This window comes from Acipenser ruthenus, chromosome 4, assembly GCF_902713425.1.
Source record: "Acipenser ruthenus chromosome 4, fAciRut3.2 maternal haplotype, whole genome shotgun sequence".
Classification (NCBI taxonomy): domain Eukaryota; kingdom Metazoa; phylum Chordata; class Actinopteri; order Acipenseriformes; family Acipenseridae; genus Acipenser; species Acipenser ruthenus.
In genome coordinates, this window is record NC_081192.1 from 5,038,370 (window position 1) to 5,049,398 (window position 11,029).

Here is an 11,029-nt window from a genome sequence, read left to right on the forward strand (position 1 = left end):
TTATTAGGGCAGCAGTGTGGAGTGATTTCACAGTATTATCACTAGTATTGCAAGCTGTGCCCTCATAAAGCACAGCTTTGCAATATTAAAGTGATAATACTGTGAAATCACTGTACATTGAAAATGGAATATGGAATTTAGCCAGCACATGTCATTGCCTTTCTGGCCAGCAGATGGAGCATTAAGTCTAACTCAGTAAATAATAAAATAAAAAAAAAAAACATGCATTTCAGTATATTGTTACAATTATAAAACCCTGCCCTTACTTTGTATCAACCACCATCAGAAAAAAAGTGATTTCAAGCACGAATAACAGTGATTCAGACCAATACAATTTAATGAATAGGATCAGGTTTAAAATATTGAGAGCCTTTGAATAAAAAGGAAATGCTACATACTGGTCAGAGTTGAAGCAGGACATTACTGATTTTTTTTAAATTACACTTTTTTTTAATGAAATTAAAGATTAAAGTCCAAAGACTTTCCTGAGTCACAAGTACTGTAGGTGTAACTGGAGGACACATCAACTCTCACTAGTATAACAATCTGAACCTGGTGTTGGAGTTTTTGCACTTGGAAGCCTAGTTATTAGTACACTCTGTGTCCTTCTTTCAAAGCAGTGTGCTTCTGTAGGAAATATATCAACAACTGATAGCAGTAGAGAGACTACCTTTTAAAATCTGACATAAATATACCCAGAATAATACAAGAAGAAAACAAACCAGACATTACATTAACAGAATGGTACCATATACACACATAATACAGTATTCCTCATTTAAGCAACTCAAATGATAGAATATTGCATCTCACAACCACTGCAAATGAACCCTTAATCCAGTCTTTTAGGATTCTGTTTGTAAGTACACTCAAGATAGTGAGGATTTACCTGTCTGAAAAGCATAGCTGAAAGGCAAAACTGAAATGGGATTACAGTGTGTGATAGGTTAACACTGGTGCTAGATATCTAATGGGTTATCCATGGTCCAATAGGAAAAGCATAGTGCACAATGGATAAAATCTAGCAGTAAAAAAATCTGAAGTGTGCAAACTGAGTGCTAAGTACACATAGGAACAGCAACATCCTGTTCTAAAAGGATTTAGCAAAGAAAGAAAATACCAGCAGGTAAAACCAGTCTGGGTGTGTGCTGTAGCAATCCAGTCTGTTTAGCCAGAAAAACAGTGGAAAATGCATAGCAATAGGAGAAGCACTTCTCCAGATGCATGCAAAAATGAGAGAATGCAGAGGATGTGTTTTCTGGAGCACACGCTTATATCTGTCATTACTAATTACCATCCCAATGTTTTCAATTATATTTGAATTACATTTTAGTGTCCCTGGAAACCATATTGGGCACTGATTCATCCAGTTCACATGAGCATCACATAACTGTCTCCCAGTGTTCCCAACACTGAACCAGCTTTTTTGGGGCAAACATGATGGGCTTTATGAGGTCCCGAGAAGCAGAATTCTGGGCCAAATATTTCTTATTATCAGGGGAGAAATAGAGAGATGTCTGCAGCTTATGAACAGAACACTGCCTCACTTATCCTTATTCTGTACTCCTGTCAGATGCTATAATATGTGTTTCTGTATTTAGGGGACCTGTAGCTTTGTCATATTAACTACAAGGCAAACTTTACCGTATTTTATCGTGGTGTGTGGCACGCCTCAGCAAACACAGAAACATGCAAGTTCCTGTTCAAAGCCACTTTTGTTTGCTTATTGCCTGGTTGAAGTCCAGTTTGCAACTGTTAATTCAAACCCTGATAATAAATCAATGTATTTATTGCCCCACAGCCAGGCTGATTAATGAAAAAGATTGGCCAGTATGTTTATATTTAGTAACTACCAGCCTTAAGCAAATACGGAAAGCTACTTCATGGCTCTCGGTACAGAGTCAGACGCTCAGCAATTCATGCAGCATCCTAGTAACTCATTCTGAAACACTGCATCGCCACAAAACATAGTGACTTATAGTATAAAAAATGAAAGCATTGTCCGGCATTGCAACACTGCAACAGAAACAATAATGAGCTGGAATTGGAAAAAGCCCGCATTACATTCTCTAGAACATGCAGGACCAGTTGAAAAGCATTTATTGGGAAAAAAGAGCAATGGCATAGTAAACCATTTGTAAAACAATTGTGTCTACATAGTGTGTATACTAATGAAATATACAGAGTGCACTGGTGTAGTGGAAATTCACTTGATGAAATCCCACCACAGGTTTACCAGTGTTTGGAAGGCATTGTCATTTTACACATGATTTATTGAGTACACCCTATTTGTGCATATTTGACAATAAAAAAGAGAGTTTTGCTAAACAATATTTTAGCATTTTCTACTTTCAGATTAAGGCATGTAACCCTTTTCATAATGTCCACAGAAACATTATTTTTAAGGTTGCAAATCACAATTAAACTACTCAGTGACACAAAAAGGTACACTTTTTTAACCTCTTTCATGTTTTATTTGTGATTGGTTACGTATAATTGAAGTCATTAATGAAATTACATGTCACCTTCAGTCTTGTAACTAACTGGATTGAATGGTAGGCAGTACCTAGTCTGACCAAGATCACAGCTATGCATGGACGAAGTTCACAAAAGTGAGACTTACATAAGCAAGTATTTGCACTGATGGCTTCAATTGCACCACAAACGCGTTACTCAGATAGCTTTTCTAAAGCAGGGGACATTAAGAGCACAGCTGTGTCCTGCTGTGTCGTTCCACTTCATACACAGGTTACTAAAGTACTGTTTATTTCTCCTAAACTGGTTTGAGCAACGACATAATTTTAATAACATGGATGACACAATCTAATGATTATCACACTTAAGTTTCAAATGTGTACCCAAAGCCAACATTTATAATGGGATAAAGTTATTATAGGTCAGTGAATGTGTTAATTGAGGTATTGAGAAGTGATTGCTTTGAAGACTGAACACTTCCATGGTTTGACTCCTTTGTAACTATGCTGTTTCCCATAATGTGTCTAGTGTGAAAACCAACATACCAAGTGTGGTCAATATTTAAAATATGTACTGTAAAAGGCTCCAGACCTATGCTTAAAACATTTAAACACATTTATTTCTTAGCAGACGCCCTTATCCAGGGCGACTTACAATTGTTACAAGATATGGCATTATACATTATTTCACATTATTTTACATACAATTACCCATTTATAAAGTTGGGTTTTTACTGGAGCAATCTAGGTAAAGTACCTTGCTCAAGGGTACAACAGCAGTGTCCCCCACTGGGGATTGAACCCACAACCCTCCGGTCAAGAGTCCAGAGCCCTAACCACTACTCCACACTGCTGCCCTAAAAAAGAAACTTCTGATGGTTTAGGATTATTTTCAATATAGTGTGCAAGCACCAGAGGGAACCTCCTTTATTAACACGATAGGGCAGACAATAATGACACTTGGATACGACAGAACCCAGTTATAGTTTATTTGTCCCCTTCCCTCAACAACAACACGCAGTCCTTAATCGTCACTAAACATGCTTAGGATTCACAGCATGGTAAGAAAAATGAAGACGTGTGTCAACACATAGTAATGATCAGCAGAAGAGAAAGTAAAACACAGCCGCCCTATATTGCCAAATTCTCAAAAAAACAGCATTATTGAAAAATATTTTATTATTTTGGTTCATTCTTACTTTTAAATATTCTGTTTTTTGAAAAAAAAGAAAGATGGAAAAAGTTTACTTCTATACTCCATGAAGGTAAATCCAAAACAGCGCGTTAATAATAATAAAAGAATGCATGGCAGAGCATTGCTGAAATGGCAAGCTACTGCTGGAGAACTGGGGGTCAGAAAGTATACAGAGCGCACATTCACTGGTCTCTAACTGGATACTCAGAGGCCATGTAACACCCCAGCTCCTCAATTGCATTACATTCTATCGAACCAGCTGGACGCGGCAGCTGTGATTTGTAAAATGATCTTTACATTGTTGTCAGTACTTCTGTGTTTTGTTTTCTAATGTCATGTTTTAAGTTGCAGCCACTGCCCCTAGACTAAACCCAGACTTGCTAGTAAGTAATTCTATACCTGTTACACACCCTCTTCATCATTCAAAATAGCATGTTAACTTGATGTAGCTCATCATAAACGGTGCAGTGCACTCCATATGGTTTTAAAAAAGACATGTTTTAATATTATCTTATGAGTGGATAATTGCAGAATGAAAGCTTATGCAGATGTTTCCTGTTATATCACTCGTAACCTATGCTATAATTTGACATTTTGTTTGTATTCAGTTCTCACCATTTTTCATCTGCTCTCTTCCTTGTTAAATTATTATAAATCCTATTTATTTCTTGTCTTCCACACACTATGGAATGCGTGCTTTGATCTGTATTTCTTGTGAAATGTATATGGTGGTCAACACATCTGAATTTAAGGAAGACTTTATTTGCAAGAAGTGTTCTGTCACGTATTCTTTAATGCAGAAAGTTCCCGAACTTGAAAAACAAATTGGAATACTTACAAGCATAAACAAAAATAAGCAGTTCATTGAAAATAGTTTTAACAAAATTAATAACACTTGGTTAGTTTTGGATACTGAAGGTGAGACTGAAAAGAACTCTGATTTTAACTTTATAAATGCGCCTGGTCCATGTGACGTTTCAGTGCCACAGCATGAAAGTGGAACTGTATGTGTAGAGGTCCTGAGAAGGTAAATATGGATGAAAGGCAGGAGGTGAGTGGGGACTGGGTAACTGTGATTGATTGGACCAATTTGATTGGTCCAATCAAATTGGTCTCTTGATTGGACCAATTTACGTCTAGGTTTATTTAATGTCAGGTCTCTGTCTAATAAGGCTCTGTTAATTAGTGATTTTATTCAGGATTACAAAAATTCTCTCTTTAACTGAAACATGGCTTGGACTGAAGGACAATGTTTCCCTGATTGCGGCTTCTCCACCTAACTAGTCTTTTTTCCAGAAAGCTTGCTCTAGGAGGTGGACTTTCTGTAGTGAACTTAGAATCAAACAGGAAATTGTTGAAGGTTATTCATCTTTTGAAGTTTTGACCTCGACATTAAACAGTCCATGTTCATATTGTAATTATGTATCCACAATATATCAGATATGATAGGATTCTTTTATTGGGTGATTTTAACCTTTATGTTGACATTGATTCTGATTCTAACTCCTTGGAATTGTTGAGGCTACTGGACTCCTTAGATTATATCCTGCATTTCTGATCATCTTGCCATTCTTTTTGAGGTGAATCTGCCAGCATCTACAAAGACTGTGGACTGTACATTTACTTACTTACTTACTGCCCATTACGCCTCTGGTGTTTAGAGCAGCGACAAAGCTCCTCCACTCCTGTCTGTTTCTGGCAAGTCTTTCAATGGTTCCCCAGCTGAACTCCAGGTTTTTCAGCTCAGCTTCCTCAGCTCTTCGCCATGTTGTTTTCGGGGGACCTCGTTTTAGCTTGCCATCTTACTGCTGTTCTGATGATGGAATCAGTTTCCATCCGAAGCACATGGCCAATCCATCTCCAACCCCTTCTGGTAATGATGGTGCTCATATCTTCTTGGCTGCACTGTGTGAGTAGGTCTTGGTTTATTGTTCTGGGCCAAAAGATACAGAAATTTTTTCTGAGGCAGGTTGTATGGAATGAAGACAGTTTGGACCATACATTTAAATCCCCGGTAATTAATTATTCAACTGCTATTAAGCTTTCTGATGTCTTGAGCTCATTACCACTCTCTGAGTCCTTATCAGTAGATGAGCTGGTTAATACCTACAGCACCACCTTGACTGGTATCTTAGATACTGTAGATACAACTCGATAAAATAAAATATGAGGGTCGTAAAATAGAACGGAGATGGCGGGAATCTAAATTGCATGTTTATTACATCGCATGGAAGGACCACCTTGTTAAATATAGGAAGGCTCTGGTGTTGACTAGATCATCATATTATTCTAATTTAATTGAAATAAATAAAAATAATCCTAGATTTCTTTTTGCTACCCTAGATAAATTAATTAATCCTTCCCCTAATAGTCCTACCCTTGACATTGGCTCCTCTCACAGCTGTAATGACTTCTTACATTTCTTTTAAAATAAAATACTAGACATCAGAAATGAGATTCCACAGACACCTTCTATTAAGGAGGACTCCAGCACAATTTTACCAACTACACCTATTAAGGCTATTATGGGGGCTTTTTCTTTGATTACCTTACAGGAACTGACAGAGTTAGTTTGACATATGAGAGCTACTACATGCTCTCTTGATCCTATTCCTACAAAACTATTAAAATATGTTCTCAGTGTTATTAATACCCACATTTTAAAAATTATAAATGGTTCACTTTCCTCCAGTATAGTTCCCTCAGCACTTAAGGTAGCTGTGGTAAAGCCTATGCTTAAGAAACACAATTTGGACCCTAAAGTCCTCAATAACTATAGGCCAATCTCTAACCTACCATTCTTAGATAAGGTTCTAGCGAAAGTTGTTGCAATTCAATTACAAAAATGTCTAACGCTTAACGGTCTAGTCTCAGTCTGGTTTTCTTGCTGCACATAGCGCCGAGACGGCCCTCGTCAGAGTTGTGAACGATCTACTGATAAGCTCTGACTCAGGATTTCTATCAGTATTAATTCTTCTTTTTTTTTTTTTTTTTTTTTTAATTTAGTAATCGTCAATTATTTTATTATTTTCTCCCAATTTGGCATATCCAATTATTTTTTTTAGGCTCAGCTCACCGCTACCACCCCCACACTGACTTGGGAGCGGCGAAGACGAGAACACGCTGTCCTCTGAAGCATGTGCCGTCAGCAGACCACTTTTTTCACACTGCAGACTCACCGTGCAGCCACCTCAGAGCTACACTGTCGGAGGACAACGCAGCTCTGGGCAGCTTACAGGCAAACCCGCAGGCGACCGGCCAGACTACAGGAGTTGCTGGTGAGTGGTGAGCCGAGGACACCCCGGCCGACCTAAGCTCCCAGGGGGCGGCACTTGGCCAATTGTGCGGCACCCCCTGGGAGCTCCCGTCTACTGTCGACAATAGAATAGCCTGGACTTGAACCGGTGACCTCCAGGCTATAGGGCACATCCTGAGTATTAATTCTTTTTGATCTAAGTGCTGCCTTTGATAGTGATGGCCATTCCATCCTACTGAATTGTCTTCAAAGCACAGTAGGACTGTCTGACCTTGTCCTATACTGGTTCAAATGTTATCTTTCTGATAGGTTTCAGTTCATAAGAACATAACAAAGGTTACAAACGAGAGGAGGCCGTTCAGTCCATCTTGCTTGTTTGGTTGTTAGTAGCTTATTGTTCCCAGAATCTCATCAAGCAGCTTCTTGAAGAATCCCAGGGTTTCAGCTTCAACAACATTACTGGGGAGTTGGTTCCAGACTCCCACAATTCTCTGTGTAAAAAAGTGCCTCCTATTTTCTGTTCTGAATGCCCCTTTATCTAATCTCCATTTGTGACCCCTGGTCCTTGTTTCTTTTCTCAGGTCGAAAAAGTCCCCTGGGTCAACATTGTCAATATCTTTTAGAATTTTGAATACTCGAATCAGATCGCCGCGTAGTCTTCTTTGTTCAAAAGTGAATAGATTCAATTATTTTAGGCTGCCTGCATATGACATGCCTTTTAAACCAGGAATAATTCTGGTCGCTCTTCTTTGCACTCTTTCTAGAGCAGGAGGTAAAATTGGCATTATCAGAAGTAGTCTGTGGTGTTCCACAAGGCTCCATTCTAGGTCCCTTGTTGTTTTCATTATATATGCTACCGTTAGGTGACATTATCCGCAGACACGGAGTGAACTTCCATTGCTATGCTGATGATACCCAGCTATATTTGTCCCTAAAGCCAAGAATTTCTTCTGCCTGGGTGATATTAGCTACTTGCCTTACAGACATCAAGCATTGGATGTCACAGAATTTTCTAATGATGAATTCAGATAAAACAGAGGTTGTGCTAGTGGGATCACAGAACCAACTAAAAGGAAATGTGGGATTACATGAGCTCGACCCTTGCAGTCTCTCATCAAAATTAGATATTAAGAGTTTGGGGGTCATCTTTGATCCTGATCTATCATTTGAGACTCATATTAGGGAAGTTACTAAAGTATCTTTTTACCATTTCAGAAATATAGCCAAACTTAGACCAATTATTTCCATATATGATGCCGAGAGACTAATGCATGCCTTTGCTTCATCTAGAACTGATTATTGTAATTCACTTTTTTCTGGTGTCCCAAAACTTGTGGTATCCCGCTTGCAGCTTGTTCAGAATACTGCTGCTACAATTCTGACTAAAACCAGGAAAAGTTAACATATTACCCCTGTTTTGGCCTCTTTACACTGTCTCCCTGTGCAGTATAGAATTGATTTTAAGATTTTGCTGTTAACTTACAAGGCCCTGAATGGATTAGTACCAAGTTATTTGCAAGAGTTACTGACCCCGCATCTTCCAAACCGCACTCTGAGATCACAGAATGTGGGGCTGCTGGTTATTCCTGGGGTCAACAAAAGCTTTCTTATCTTAGTGTGTTTTAATGTAACTTTAAAATTGCTACTTTTGTATTATTATGTGTATACTGTTATTTAAATGGGCTGATTGTGGCAGTTGTATGTGTGACATGCTATACAAATGTATTGTGGTTTCTTTTTTTCTGCTATGTACTGTACAGTGCTTTGCGATACTTTTGTATAAAAATCGCTTTATAAATGCAATAAATAAATACAAAAATAGTAAATATCAGCAAAAACATCATGTAAAGGGGGAAAAAGGGGATTTCTTAAAAATTTAAATGTGTTATATTTCTTATAAAAGAGCATGTAGATGACATTTAGCAAACTATTTGTCACAGTAATTTGCTACTGCCACAGTTTAGTTTCTAGAATTGCAGAAGTAAGGAAGTAAAACAATCTTGTAGTGTGCAGTCTGTTAGGCCTACCAAGACTGGTGTCACATTGTTTTCTGCAGTCTTGAATTACCGTGTGTGTGTGTGTGTGTGTGTGTGTGTGTGTGTGTTTTAATACAATTTTATGAAACTTGATTATTTAAGAGACTTCGAACTGTCTGACTTGGTTGTTTCGTGCAGATGTTATTGATGTTTCGAAACTAATGGAGGATTATAATGAGCTTCCTGTAGCTAAGGGACTAAGCAATTCAACTGAGATCACTGACTCGTAGATCAGTCAACAGGTTGCGTTATTTTCTGAACCAAGACAACAGAAAACATCATAGCAGAGTTAACCTGCTGAGAGCGAGCCCCATTATTAGGGCAACTGAAAAGGCTGGCTAATCCCATGTGAGTGAGATCAACTGGATCCTCCCATTTTCCACTGTGTGTGCAACAGCTGTGTCTGGGAGAAGACTGGCATGCAAGCACCTGTGTAATCCCCTTAGCTTCAGCTAATTTGTTCATATAGAGATACTGTACTGCAGTGTACCATTCTCCAACCCATGTGTCTGTGGAGCAGATATGAATAAATGTTCAGCAAAACTATACTGAGAAATGTAAGCTCTGTGAAGGTGTTAGAAGATGATGGATTGGTCTTTAGATTTTGGGTCTGAAGTATCTAAAGTTTTTTTTTTGTTCACCTCCCAAAACTTAGACTATACTTAGTAAAACAAAAATAGCTTTTGTACTCTGTATAACCTCAGTTGTCATCTCTACAAGTTTATCATTGTCTATTTTTTCATCTGTGTCTCCACACCACATTCTTAGCTTGCATAATCAAGAGAGATTGGCAGCAAGGTGGTCCATAGTGCCTCACTTAGCAAATGCACCACTGCTTGGAGTCTGTCCGAATCATCTTTGTGTCGAGTTGGCAGTCTTGGATGGGAGCCCACAGGGCTCTCTCTTAAGAACATAAGAGCATTCATTGGTCTTTGTGCTTCAGTGGGTGAAGGAGAACAATCTGATTGGGATAGTTCACTTCACTACACCTCATTGACCCCTACTAGCAAGTCACCCAACCAGTCCAAGTGTGGCATCACCTCTAGGGTTTGGGGGTGGAAAAGGCTTTTAGCTTGACATTGGGAATTAAGGTCGCCTTTTAATCTTCAGTTCCAATCTCAAACAATGAAAAATCCATGCTCAAAGTTTCATTTTCTTGGTTATGACATTGTTCTTTCTCAAGGTTTCAGAAGGAGCGTGTGTAATAGGGCAGATACTGGGCCCAGACCGTCTACCTTCACACCACAAGTGAGCATCTTAACTGTTATAGAGCTTTTAACCTGATCTCATCTCACTGACAAGGGACACAATCAGTAATGGTAGCTTATCACACAACACTGCCCGCCACACTCTTCCCCTCGCTAACATTAATGTTCGGCTGCAGCCAGTCTATGAGATCCTAGTCACTGCACCAATATAACAGTGCAGGGTCTGAGTGTGAACTGGCGACCCCGCACACAGCAAGCAAACATCTTAACCACAATGCAAAAGAGCTGGGCTCGTCTGCATTCGTGCTGGCAGAGATTTTAACCTCCTCTTCAACTGACAGGATGCAGTGCATCATACAAAGCATCACAAGTAGGTTGTTTTACCACATCTTTAGTGCAGCAGTAAGTGCATTGAGCTTCAACTGCTCTGCAACAGCAAACTAAACAGAGAGGAATGCACATTACCAGCCACAATATGATTTCTTTCTCGGGTTGTGCGTGAATATGTTAGGTTGTGCAGGTTCATGCATTTGGTGGCTTTAAACACTTTTAATATACATCTGTCATTTTTGCAGTTTACCATGCTTTACCACAATGGCCTTTAGGATGCTTTACCATGATCTCACTGTCTTACACAGTAAACTTTTATAAGGCTTGCATCTGCCTCTGACAAAAATAGAAAGCTAAAGCTGCATTCTACACACACACCGGTACTCCTACCGCATGTTGGAGTGGCATTGATCAGAAAAGCCACTGATCACATGAAACCAAGGTTCGCTTTCCATTTTGTGAAACAATATGGCACTGACACAAACAATAGAACCTGTTTCCTGTCGGAGGTGGTATTTTGCTGAGTGCTA